Genomic DNA, 13,314 nt, shown 5'->3' on the forward strand with positions numbered 1-13,314 from the left:
CATATTTTGAATGAATTAGATTCTATACGATAAGACAATTTTATTTCACCTACAGTCTTTTCACACACTCCTCCTGAATATAATCCCCAAAACACATGTTTTTCTTTCACTTTCTGGTTCCCCATTTTCTCTCCTTATTTGCTGTTTTATCCCCTTTGGTATGACAGGGCAAGTTTCAGGAGGTCAATGAAGATATAGGGAAGGTTTTCAGATGATTGGTTTCATGTAATTGGGTCATGTAGTAATCTATATTTGGTAGATTCAAAACTTCTTGAGCTTTCCCTTAGGTGGTGCTTATGTGGGTTTCCTAAAAAATTTGTTTGCTGTGCATTTCAGCAGTTCACACTGTCAAGTAAAAAATTTTCCTTCTGATTGGCCATTTTCTCCTACAACCCCTGGTTGGTCCTCTGTTTGCATATCCTGGACTCTTCAGGCATAACTATTGGACAGCGATGCCTCAGTCTAACTCCATTGTGCTAGGTTCACAGGAGAGTTATAGGCATCCTTACCCCATCAGTTTCTGCGGGTGTCAGCTATCCCTGCTCTGCTGCCCACAGTAGCGACTCTAGTCATTATTGCTCACCTTTGACTTGTGTAGTTGGAGCCAGTATCCCCTGAGTTCCATGACCTCAGAGCAAATCCTTTCAGTGTTTATTTTGAAGACCCTCAATTGGCTTGATACAGATAAAAACACTTCTTCTCATTCCCCATGAGTTAGAGTTGAGAAAGAAAATACAAGGCAAGCCATCACCTCTCTTTACAATAAAAACTTTTCTTGATTCCATAAATAATTCACATACACCTGGATCTACATATTCATATATACATATATGTATATGTAAATACATACACAAACATATGTGTATTCATTTACATACATCTTCAAAAGTAATAGTCTATTTAATCTCCTTAGTGATTACTTTTTATTTAAAAGCATGAAGATAATGGGCCAGGTGCCATGGTTCATGCCTATAATCCCAGCACTTTGGGAGGCCGAGGAGGGTGGATCACCTGAGGTTGGGAGTTCAAGACCAGCCTGACCAACATGGAAAAACCCCGTATTTACTAAAAATCAAAATTAGCCAGGCATGATGGTGTATCCCTGTAATCCCAGCTATTCGGAAGACTGAGGCAGGAAAATCGCTTGAACCCGGGAGGTGGAGGTTGCAGTGAGTCCAGATCACACCATTGCACTCCAGCCTTGGCAACAAGAGCAAAACTCCATCAAAAACAACAAAAACAACAACAAAAACACAAACAAACAAAAAAACAAAGCATGGAGCACTGAGGTAATGATACGCTGTTTGTGAGAACACTCTTTAATATCTGTTTAGTATATCCTGCAGAGGTGATCTCTTATCTGTCTTTAGGATGCAGTACTACTTGAAACCAATAATTTATTATTTGCTTTCAGTTTGGGAGCTACAGTCCAAATCAAGAAAATAGAGTCTCCTTGTAAGTGCTTGTGCATGTTTAAAATATCGTAAACCTATGCACTGTTGGTAGTGTTAAAGAACGAACAACATTTTACATTGCAAATATATAGTTTTAATTTTAATTTTGAGAGATATAAATTTGTGTTCTTTATTTCTTTTTTCCATTTTACGTTTCACTTTTTTCACCCCAATTCTCTTATGATTTAAAATTCTCTCCTAAATTCTATTAGGATTCAATAATTTAGTACTTTCAGTGCCGATTTTCCCAGGGGAATTATATAACTAAACACAATTGAACCTTTTTAAAAATGCATCATTTTTTTTTTTTAAAAAAAAAACCTTTTACATTCCATGATATTAGGCAATTTGAAAATCTAGTCATAGAGAAAATTGTTGATAGGTATTCAGGGATTATAACAGGGGATCTGTCAAGTATAAAGACTTCCTCTGAAGACTAGAAAATATTTTTCCTGGATTTAGGCTAAAGAAGGGGCAAATGATAAAACAATGTTCCAGTTTAGGGCCTGTAGCCTGTGTGGTGAAAGACAGAGAAGTCCTGTGCCCTGCTTTTTATAGGCATCCAGTAAAGCTTATTAAAAAGTATCATGTATGGACTCAGTCACTCTGGGGTATACAGAGGTTCTTTGAGAGCTATTATCCTAGCACAATGAAAATTGCAGAATGATTCTGAGCTACAGCCTGGGAGGACTACAAAGAGTGGCTGAGCCTGAGTCTTTAGAGATAGTAGAGAAGAACACGCTCACATTTACAAATTGGAAACAAATAAACAGATGTAATGAGGCATCTCAACAAGTTGGTTGACATGCATGTAGACAAATGATGTCAGGGCTACATATATTTCCTACTACTAGTATAATGGCCTCCCCACGTTTTCACTCAACTCTGGAAATCTTCACTTCCGAAAATGGAGATAAGTAGCACATGAACTAAGATGAACTTTTGCCTACCTTGATGAAAAGGTGATTCAAAATAAAAATTGACCTGAGTTCCCAAAAAATACATATGCACTAATGCATATCAGAGCTAAGACTGAAAACTGGAGTGTGTTTCTGTGTGTGTATAAGAGAACATACACCAAATGAATACAAGTATTTAGAAAATAACATTTGTATATTACAGATGTCATTTGGCTGTATAGTCAAGAAGATGAGTGGCAAACAAATCGTAAGTTCATATGGAATAATGAAAGAATAAAGTTAACATTTCATAAATAATTTAAATCTAATTTATTATACACAAACTATCTATCTTTGTTCCTTCATAGCACAGAGAATTTTTAAAACCTGCAGAGAATAGGGTGATGTTTTCCATTATCACTTTGAGTTAAATCTCACCACATGCAATGCCTTAGGTGTAATAAATTACTCAGTTCTGCAAACATTATTTATGCCACCAGGTGCCTTATAAATAATCAGTTTTCCATAATCCCTGGAATAATTAAATTACACGAACAATGTTGTGAAAACACATGCAGAAAAACTAAGCTCAGAAATACTTAAGTCGCTTATGGGAAAAAAAATGAATGATAGAAATGTTAAGTAATGAAATATTAAATGATTATTTTTAAAACATGATGGTTAATTTGCCTTTGCATGTAATTTGTACACTGTGCATATTGACTCTTAAGACCAACGCATCATTCCCCAATCCTCTCTAATTGCAAAACTGTCAGGTTCCTCACTTTGGCAAGCAGTGCCCTGTTCCGATAGCTGCTCAAAAAATCAGTGCTGATGAGAAGACTTGTGCCAGAACTCGTAAGCAATTAATTTCTACATTGATCTCTGGAATTCATCCAAACTTTTCAAAACTGAAAAGATCCTTGCCATACTGTCACTCATGGATATATTTCCAATTAGGCTGTTTAATAATTTCACCGTGAAGTGGTGAGATTAACTAAATCTAATATTAAGGTATTTGGTTCCTATTTTAATGCATAAATGTATAATGCATACTTCTATTACTGAAAGAGGTTTATTAAAAACAAACCAATGAACAAAGCTAGTTCTTGTTAAAACACATTTGGACCAGAAAAATAATATTTATTTCAACATGGAATAAAAATAAAGCATCCTGATCAAATATCTTGAGATTATCCTTCTTCGAAGCCTGAACTTGTCACACCCCATATTTGCCTTGTCAGAGAATCCTCATGGCTATAATTTCCTCATATATATAAAAGGAAATTATATATATACATATTATAGATAATAAATACACATGTTCATATTTTTATCTATATCTAAATACCTCTTACCACTTACCATTTCCTCTCCACCATTCAGATTGGATTACAGCCAACTCATATGACCTCATTTTACCTTCATTACCCCCTTAAATGCCTCATTTCCCAAATCAGTCACTTTTGGAATTACTGAGATTTAGGGCTTCAACATACAAATTTTGGGGTAACAAATCCAGCCCTTAACAATCATCCTTTTCAAGCTAAAGTAATACTCTGTCACACCTGTGGTGTGATTACTTCCCAAAACATCTAAAATGTAAGTAGCATTTGGTTCTTTTTTCAATATCTTTCTCACAATTTTCCACTCCTGTACCAGACAAACTTAGTTCTTTCTTTTCTATAATATTGAATTAAGCTAGGGCTAGTGAATTGGTGATTCTTCAATGTGAAACCCTCTTTTCTAGGTATCACTAAGACTTTCTCCAATTTGTGTGCTAAATCTTTGTTTTACCTATTCTCTGATACACACAGAGTGTTCCCTGGTCACCTGTCAAAAGTACTACCACCCTAATTCTCTGCCCTTTTACTTGCTTTTCTTTTTATTTTTTACTACTGTCCAATATGTATTTGTTGATTATTTGTTAATCTGTTACTGGCACAAATAGAGTACAATCACTTCTCACAGATTCTGTCTAAATGTTCCACCCTACCTTCCCTGAGGAGTGTCTTAGCTTTAAGCTTCTTCTCGCATAAACAAAAGTAAGTGACTTTATTTAAGAACTTACTTTGTTCTTTTTTTCATATTTTGAACTTCTCTGATAGTTGTTATATGAGATAGGATCAAATAAACAAATTTTAATATAAACAAGATTAGTAATTTTGTACCTACAATATATTCACATGTTTTAAGCTTAATGACATAAAATAAGGATGGATAAAGTTTCAGACATCAGAAATGAGATAGTTTGTCAGATGCTGGGTTCTCTTCCTCCAAGACCAGTTGAGAGAAATCTAAGAGCCTCAACCACAAGCCCCTCTAATCAATCGAATGAGCATCAGCCTCACTTCTTGTGTTTTGATCCCTAGTGATTCAGATCTGCATTATTTTTCCTAAAGAAATATTGTTTTCTTCGCTGTAGGCTTACATACTAATCTTTCTGTCTGACTGGAAATTGCATCTACTTACTAGATCTTTTGTTCTATGTATAATTTCTTTCATGTTTTAGCTTGGTTTTCCTTCATATTGGTTCCATTTCCCAGCACTGCAAATATTGCCATTTGTTTCCCATGCTTGCTTGGGGATGAAATGCGTGAGAAGAGGTTAAATATTTAGGGTAAACCATCTGGTCTCTTAAATCATATAATTCACACTTTCTATTCTTTGTAGAAAACACACTGAATGAACATGATATGGTGCTGGCTTATGGTTTTATACTGAGTGTTAATAATAAGGCTTTTTAACTCTCAGGAGAATCCTGGTTTGGATGAGACACTGTATGGTCACTCTATAAAGGAGAGTGTTAACACAGTGGGTTGGGTTACTTAATACTTGTATATCTCTGAAGGGTCCTGGAACTACGATTGATCTTTGGTCATCCCTTGGGAATGTGGTCTTTATATTGTTCCTTATGTCACTGACAGATGATGTTGTTTTATATACCTGGAAAAACAGGGCACACTGTACTATTAGGTTATGTTGTAAATATATCTGTAAATGTTTACCAAGATTTATAATATAGATCTGGGCCCTGTACTAGATCTTGGGTATCAGTTATTACGGCTGTTAGCAGGAATGTGCCTACATGATCAATTCTTATGATCATTAATTACCCAGGCCTGGAGTATTAAGCAGAATTCGGTGGAAAGATACTTCTCTCATGGGTTCCTATAGTTAACTGCTAGAGAGAAAGTGCATCCTATGGTACTCTATGAGTAAAGGATTTGTAAACCTGTTTTTGATGACTCTAGACTTTGCCATATATATATGTTTTACTTGTTGCTTTTACTTTTTTATTTTTTGCTTTTAATCCTTCTATAATAAACTCTAGCCATGTGTATAACCTGCTGCTATGTCCTATGAATCTTTATGGAAAATTAATTAATTGAAAGTAGTTGTGGAAACCATGAAACACTCTGGTGTGGGCACCACTCACTTTCTTATAGATAGTGGAAGTACCATAGATAAATATTAGATAATTTGCAAAATTATCTAATAGGTGACATGTCAAGAGAATTTACTGTTGTAACTTCTCTTTCAATTAGGTAGCATAATTTTTAAATGAAGTTATTCCAATTTTTAAATTTTTTAAAATTTAAATGCCACCTGGATAGCTGCATCTAATGATATCTGTTTTGATTTTTCAATAAAATGCCTGTGGGTGATTTCAGGATTATCCAGCTCCACAGACCAGAACTCTGCTGAGTTTGTAGGCCTTATATCTAAATGCATACTCAATATCCTCACAGAGGTATCTGAAGAATACATCCAACCAAACAATTAATCTCAATTCTATATGGTAACCTGAGCTGTATTTTATCTCCTGTTTCCCCTGAGACTCTATTGAATAACAGCAGGGAATTTTTTAAATCATGAACTTACTATAAATATGATAATTAGACAGGAGTGGCAAAATGAAATAATTTCAAAGTTTCCGGAAAACATTAAGGATGGTAGGGTAAAATGAAAAAAATAGCAGCTAAAATATGAGGAGAAAAAGATACAGCTGAGACAATTGTCAATAATGTCTGCAAAATACAGTAAAGTAGCAGATACAGGGAAAGATGCCCATACAGAACAAGAGAAGACAGAAAACATGACAATCTGCTGAAGTCTGCACAGTTTTTTCACTGCTTATCCTTCAGTGTTCTCATGTGCATCAGGTCCAATAATTTGGTATCTAGATGAAAAAAAACTAGATTACAAACTTTATTCAATTCGTTACTTCTCCTGAGGTATTTTGTTAATAGTTTATGGACTACTATGTTGCACATTCTTAAATGTAGGAACACAAAACATTCAAGTCTGTTTTACAACTTACTTGTCAAAAATTAAAACTTAAGCCGTGCACATATACACATAATACCTATAGCTTCATGCCTAAGCCTGAATTAAAACTTAAGGCTCATTAAATATTTCCATAAAATCTGTGCATTACCACTTGTGACGCTAATGGAAAAAAATAGAAAAACAAACCCGCTTTAATTTAATTCTGCATTATTACCTTAGGGACACAAAATAGGAAATATAGCATGAATATAATGTTCATCTCATCAGGAATTCTAGCAGCTATCCACATACGTCTTTACTTCCTCCTTTCTTACCCATGCCAGATGTGTAAGCCTGCTGCAGACAAGAGGGAAGGTACATGAGTGTCACCTAACCTCAAGTCTTCATGCAAACTCATGCGTGCAGGGATTTGTAAAAAAATCAAGAAAGATACATCTTATTATGATTTCCTATGACTTCCAAGGGTTGATGAAGGAAGAGGGGCAGGCCAGACCCAAGGTCATTTTCCTTAGCTTGACTAGGCCTGCACATTCTTCAAAACTCCTTAGTCAAAGGCTGTATCATAAAATAATAATACAAACCCTCTACACCAACACACACAGATTCAAACATCATGTGCACACACACACACACACACACATAAAATCCTAGGTCTCAGTGAATCAATTTACAAGATATAATTTACAATTATAATTGACAATATATAATTTTTAGAAATACCTGAGAAGATATTTATTCATAATATAAAATTAAGAGAAAATGCATAAATTAAGAATAATAGGAATAAGAAAGAATGTGTAAAATTTTCATATATTATTGCTATAATAAATTTTTCAATGAAGGATTCTCAAGACAAAACAAAAAGTTTTAGCTAGAAAAAGCCACATGAAAATGATAAAAAAAGAAATATGAGAAATATTCTATTAAGCTCAGAAAAATAAATGGGAATTAAATATTATTCAATGCTGTAAAAAAACTAGCTATTAAGCCATGGATAAATATGGAAGAAATTTAAAGTGCGTATTACTAAGTAAAATAAGAGAATCTTAATAGGCTACATATTGTATAATTCTAGCTATATGAAGTTCTGGAAAAGGAAAAAATGAAGAGACAATAAAATAATCAGTGGTTGACAAGGATTGAGAAAGGGAGGGATTAATAGGAGAAGCACAGAAGATTTGTAGGGCAGTAAAACTATTCTGTGCAATACTACAATGGCAGATACATGTCATTACACATTTGTTTAAACCCGTAGATTATAGAGTTCCAAGAATGGACCTTAATGTGTAGTATGAACCTCCTGTGATAATGATGTGTCAATATAGACTTATAAATTGTAACAAATGTACCTCTCTTGTGGGGGATATTAATGGAAGAGGCTTTGCAGATGTGTGGGCAGGAGGTATATGTGGAATCTCTGTACCTTCTCTTTAATTTTTTTGTGAACCTATAATTGCTTTAAACAATAAAGTCTGTTTTTAAAAAAGTCACTCACAGAAAGGACTAGAGCAGTATGTGGACATTTACCTTGAGTAATTATGCTATATCCATATTATTCCCAAATCTTTTTGTCTTTGCTATTGCTGGCATATGAAGATGAATTACCAGCACCATTGGAGTATAGTACAAAAATCTCACAGGATGAAAGATAGTAAGGTGGTCTTTTATTGTGCTATTAAACTCAAAATGACCACCAAAGAGGTCAATAAGATCCTTCAAAGAGTCCTCAGCCAGCCAGGAGCAGTGACTCACACCTGTATTCCCAGCATTTTGGGAGGCTGAGGCAGGCAGATCACGAGATCGAGACCATCTTGGTTAACATGGTGAAATCCCATCTTTACTAAAAAAAAAAAAAAAAAAAAAACTCACAAAAAACTAGCCGGGTGTGGTGGCAGGCGCCTGTAGCCCCAGCTACTAGGGAGGCTGAGGCAGGAGAACGACGTGAACGCAGGAGGCGGAGCTTGCAGTGAGCTGAGATTGCACCACTGCACTCCAGACTCTGTCTAAAAAAGAAAAAAAAAAAGAGTCCTCAGCCACAGCAATCAAATCTGGAGATTATGAAAATGTACAAGAAAGAGCCCGACACATTCACTAAAGTCAAGGAATTTATGGATAAACAGAGTCAATGACATTCTAAGAAAAGTTTCCCAATATTTCCTCATTTCTTCTTATATATAAGCATCACTTCTTATAATGATGCTAAAGAGTCAGGACTTTATAGATAAGAGAAAATTAGCATAACGGTGAGGGAAAGGGATCATAGAGATGTCTTTGTGATGATGGGTAACAATGTGAGCTAACTTCACATCTGTCACATTAGAAACTCTAATATGCATATGTTGCATGATATATGACACTGTTCTATATGAAAAGGTGATAACCACATGAATTAAAACAAAATAGATACAAAATTCTGCCCTGACAACCCTGATTATATGTAACTAGTGGTGAGACAAAGGCAACTGCTTTGATTATAATCATAATACATTTGTATTTTGCATATGCATCCTTATATTGAATACATGTGACTGTTTTTTAACCTTTATATCTGATTTTATTGTTGTCGTAATTTAAATACTTAGCAGTGACATTGTTCAAGCTGTAAATTCGACCTTTGACAGGGCTCTTCTTGTCTTTATCATCACTGAATTTACTCTACTTGAGAGTATCACATTTATCAGAGTAAGGTAGAAAAATAATTCTAAGTCAGGCATGGTGGCACATGCTTGTAGTTCTAGCTACTTCAGAAGCTGAGGTTGGAAGGATCAGTTGAACCCAGGAGTTCCAGACGGCAGTGAGTCATGATCCTGTGATTGCACTCCAGCCTAGGGGACAGAGAGATAGACCCTGTCTCAAATAAATAAATTAAATTAAATTTTAAAATCAAAGAAGAAAAATAATTGTATTCAAGTTATTTTCTAAGATTTACAGTTTCTCAGTGAATAAATCAAGAAATAGGTATTGAAGAGTTAGGGATTGATGCAATGGGAGTTGAACATTAGTAATAGCATCATTGAGGATGTTTTGATTTTCAGATGTTTTGTGTTTCTGAAACAGGACACAGACCAAATGGAACGCCAGAACTTACAGATCCAGAAGTTCTCACTTTCAGATGGTAAGACAAAATGAGCTACTAATTGTCTGTTTTTTAAAGATTCCACATTGACCTTACTCTAAGTGAAAATTTCTCCGAGGGTTTGCATTGTGTCTCTTCAGAGATTTTTGAGATTTTTATTTATTTTCCTTTATGGTATGTTAAGTGACACTACAGTGAGGAATACTGGCCAAATGCTATTCTTATCCCAAATAAATGCCTTGTTTTATCATTGTTGAATATGAATACAGTATTTGCAAATAATGATTAAAATTGTTGCACTTCAGCTGCTCTATTTCTTAAATTTGCAATATCATATTCCTATCTACAACTTTTTTTAATAATTTATAATTAAAAATGTTTACTGTTTACAATTAGAATTGTAGATTCAGAATCAATAATTATTATGGAGACATTATGCATGAGAGAAATTATCCTTGATTCTGAGGAAGATATCCATGAGTTTGACTCTGGGTTTTATTAGCTGTAAAAGATTAAGACATACAGCTTGAAATTCCTGAGTTTCATTTACACTTTTCTGAATACCTAAGATAGGAACTAAAAATGTTGCTTCTTAATTTGGTTTTAAACTATTTAAAAAATGAAAATATTTTTACTCCAGTTATGAGAGTATAAAAATGACAATCATTCAGATAAGAGCTGTTAGTCTGCAAAGCAATATACAGGTTACACAGGAGTTTTATACCTATTAAAAATAAAATGTTTTTTTAACAAAATCTGCATTAAATATTTTTGATTTTTTTAATTGATGCAAGTACATTTTTGAGTTTTATGGAGAAATATGGATATAGCAAGTTATTTAGTAGAAATAAGTCACATTATAGTTTATTGAGATTAGGGGAGCATCATTAGACTAAGTGCTTTATATGTACCATCTTGTATAATTGTGATATGCTTGTCATTGCTGTACTGAACTTTTTTTCATTGAAATATATTCAAATGAGTGACGATATTATTAAGCAGCTGTCTTCTGGTTTTTGTTATTTAAAAAAAAAAAAAAAAAACTGTATGTGGAAGACACACTTTGTTCCTTCCCAGCCTTCACCTTACAATTCCATATTCTTCATATCTTCAAATTGGTATAATAGTGGAAAAATACAAATATTTACATTTTATAAAATTGTTTTGTCAATCAATGTATTTATTTTCTGAGCAAATATTTGGCATTTATATTTCTCTCAAAGCACCTCAGAATAATGATGTAAATTTGCAGAGCCTCAACTTACAAGAAAATAGTTATTTTTATATACAAAACAAACTGTTTTATGCTCCCCACAGGTATGTTGGATTTTGTTTGTAATTAATTTTCCCAATTTTGATGAAAAATCCTTACAATTTTATTTTCATATTTACTTTGTTTTATCTATTTTAAAATCATAATAATGATTAGATTATAATGTTACTCCTCATGCTACTCTCTAAGGATTTTTCCATATGAAAAATTGAATAGTTTGACAATAATATCATTCTTAATTTGCAACACTAAGGATAATTTAAAAACAACTTTTGAATATCCGTATAATTTACTTATAGAAGTAGTATGACAACTAAAATATACATTGTTTGGTATATTCATTTATCTAACATGTTGTTCTGAGGGAGGCTTAGTATTGTAAATGTACATTTACATATGACTTTTAAGTGATTACGTATCAAATAAGTATGTTTCTGTATATTTGTATCTTTGGGTATGATAGCCCCAGTTGAGACAGGTGCTGGCAGTCTCAGCCAACTGTTCTTCAAAGGACTATACACAGCTATTTAGAATCATAGCATCATCTTCATATTCCCAGATACTTTAATGAGTTTTCACTCTAATTAAATGTGGAACTTGCAGAGATTATTGGGTGCCAGATTGCTGTGACTAGCAACAAGCTTTCTTTGTTCAGAATCAAATTTTATATCACCTAAGCACATCTATTTTAGTAGTTTCATTACAGATGAAGTTAGACTTTACTTCAATTAAATAACTTACAAACTAAGTAAACAATTACAATTTTCAGGAGTGCAAACACAAACAAAGTAGAGGAAATAAAAACAATATCAACCCAGCAGGAAAACAGATGGAAGAAATAAAGAGTCATCAAAGTTCAGTGTTAAAATTTCATGTTGGAATGTTAGAATACTTATGGGCGTAACACCATGGTGTGGTGGCATGTTACTTCCATCTCTAAGTGGTGATTAATTAACACCAAATATATTTTTCCTCATGCTTTAACAAGGTTAAAGTATGTTTTATGCATTGTATGGTAACTTTTGTCAGAAGTCACTTTCAAAGCATCTTTTTAAACCAGCTGCAACAATCACACATTTTAACCATAAAAATACTTAACATAAAATATATTCTGTAAGTTTTAAATTTTAGGTTATTTTGTTTTATTTATTTTTAAATATTCTGAGCTGGCGTGTGTTAAAAATAGTTTATCAGTTGTTTCTACACACTACATTCAATATTGTGTTAAAGATAGCCAAGTAGGAATGCATTCATCACTGGGAATCTAAGGAGCAACTTTAAAACGCTATGCAATAGATTTCATTTTTCCATATTTCTGCCCAAACGCCAAATTCATTTTTAGGTTGTCTCCTAAGCAGGAACATATACGTGGAAAGCAGAATAAAATCTTTCCCATTACCTCAGTGTGCTGAAAAAAAAAAAAAAAAGAATCAAGGAAGAATATAGGTCATAAAGGCATAGTGTTTAGGTCAGAAAGCAGAGTTAGTGAGAAATCCACAGAGAGAGTATTCCAGGGTTATAATGTAGTGGGCTGCAGGGCTTGTGCAGAATGTGAAAGAGGGAATGAAATGTATTAGAAAGGCAATTGAAAAAGACTGTATTTAAAGTGAACTTTGATCTATCTCATAAACAGATCCCTGGAGATTTTTTATACAAATAGAAATTACAATTTCAATTTAAGAATATCGCATCTAACCACCAGGGTTAAAATAAAATGATAATACTCAGATAAGGATCAGCAAAAACCAATATAGATTGAAAAAGACAGATCAGAATAGATGTTAGGAGAAGAGAATTTGATTACATAGAAGCTTTATTATGTGGAATTATAGTTCATTGGACGTAATTTTATATAAGCTAATCTATATCACTATTTATTTAATTGTGTTTCATAGTAGGGACTGAGATTGTCTTAGTCCATTTAATGTTGCTATAAAGGAACACATGAAGCTGTGTAATTTAAAAAGAAAAAAACAGCGTATTTGGCTCATTATTCTGATGTGTGGAAAAGCTCAAGATTTACCATCTGTGTTGCTTCTACTCAGGGTGGAAGGTAGGCAAAGGGTCTGGTCATCAGTGTTGTGGCGATCACACAGTGAGAGAGTAGGAACGAGAGAGAGAGAGAGAGAGAAAGAGAGAGAGAGAGCAGGCTCTTTTTAACAACCAACTCTCTCTGGTAACTAATACAGTAACAACTCCTTAATCTCTCCATTACCATTAATCTACTTATGAGGGATCCACCCCATGGCCCAAACACTTCTCATTAGGTCACACTTCCAACACTGGGGAGATATATATATATATATATATATTTTTTTT

This window comes from Macaca fascicularis, chromosome 5, assembly GCF_037993035.2.
Source record: "Macaca fascicularis isolate 582-1 chromosome 5, T2T-MFA8v1.1".
Taxonomy (NCBI): Eukaryota; Metazoa; Chordata; class Mammalia; order Primates; family Cercopithecidae; genus Macaca; species Macaca fascicularis.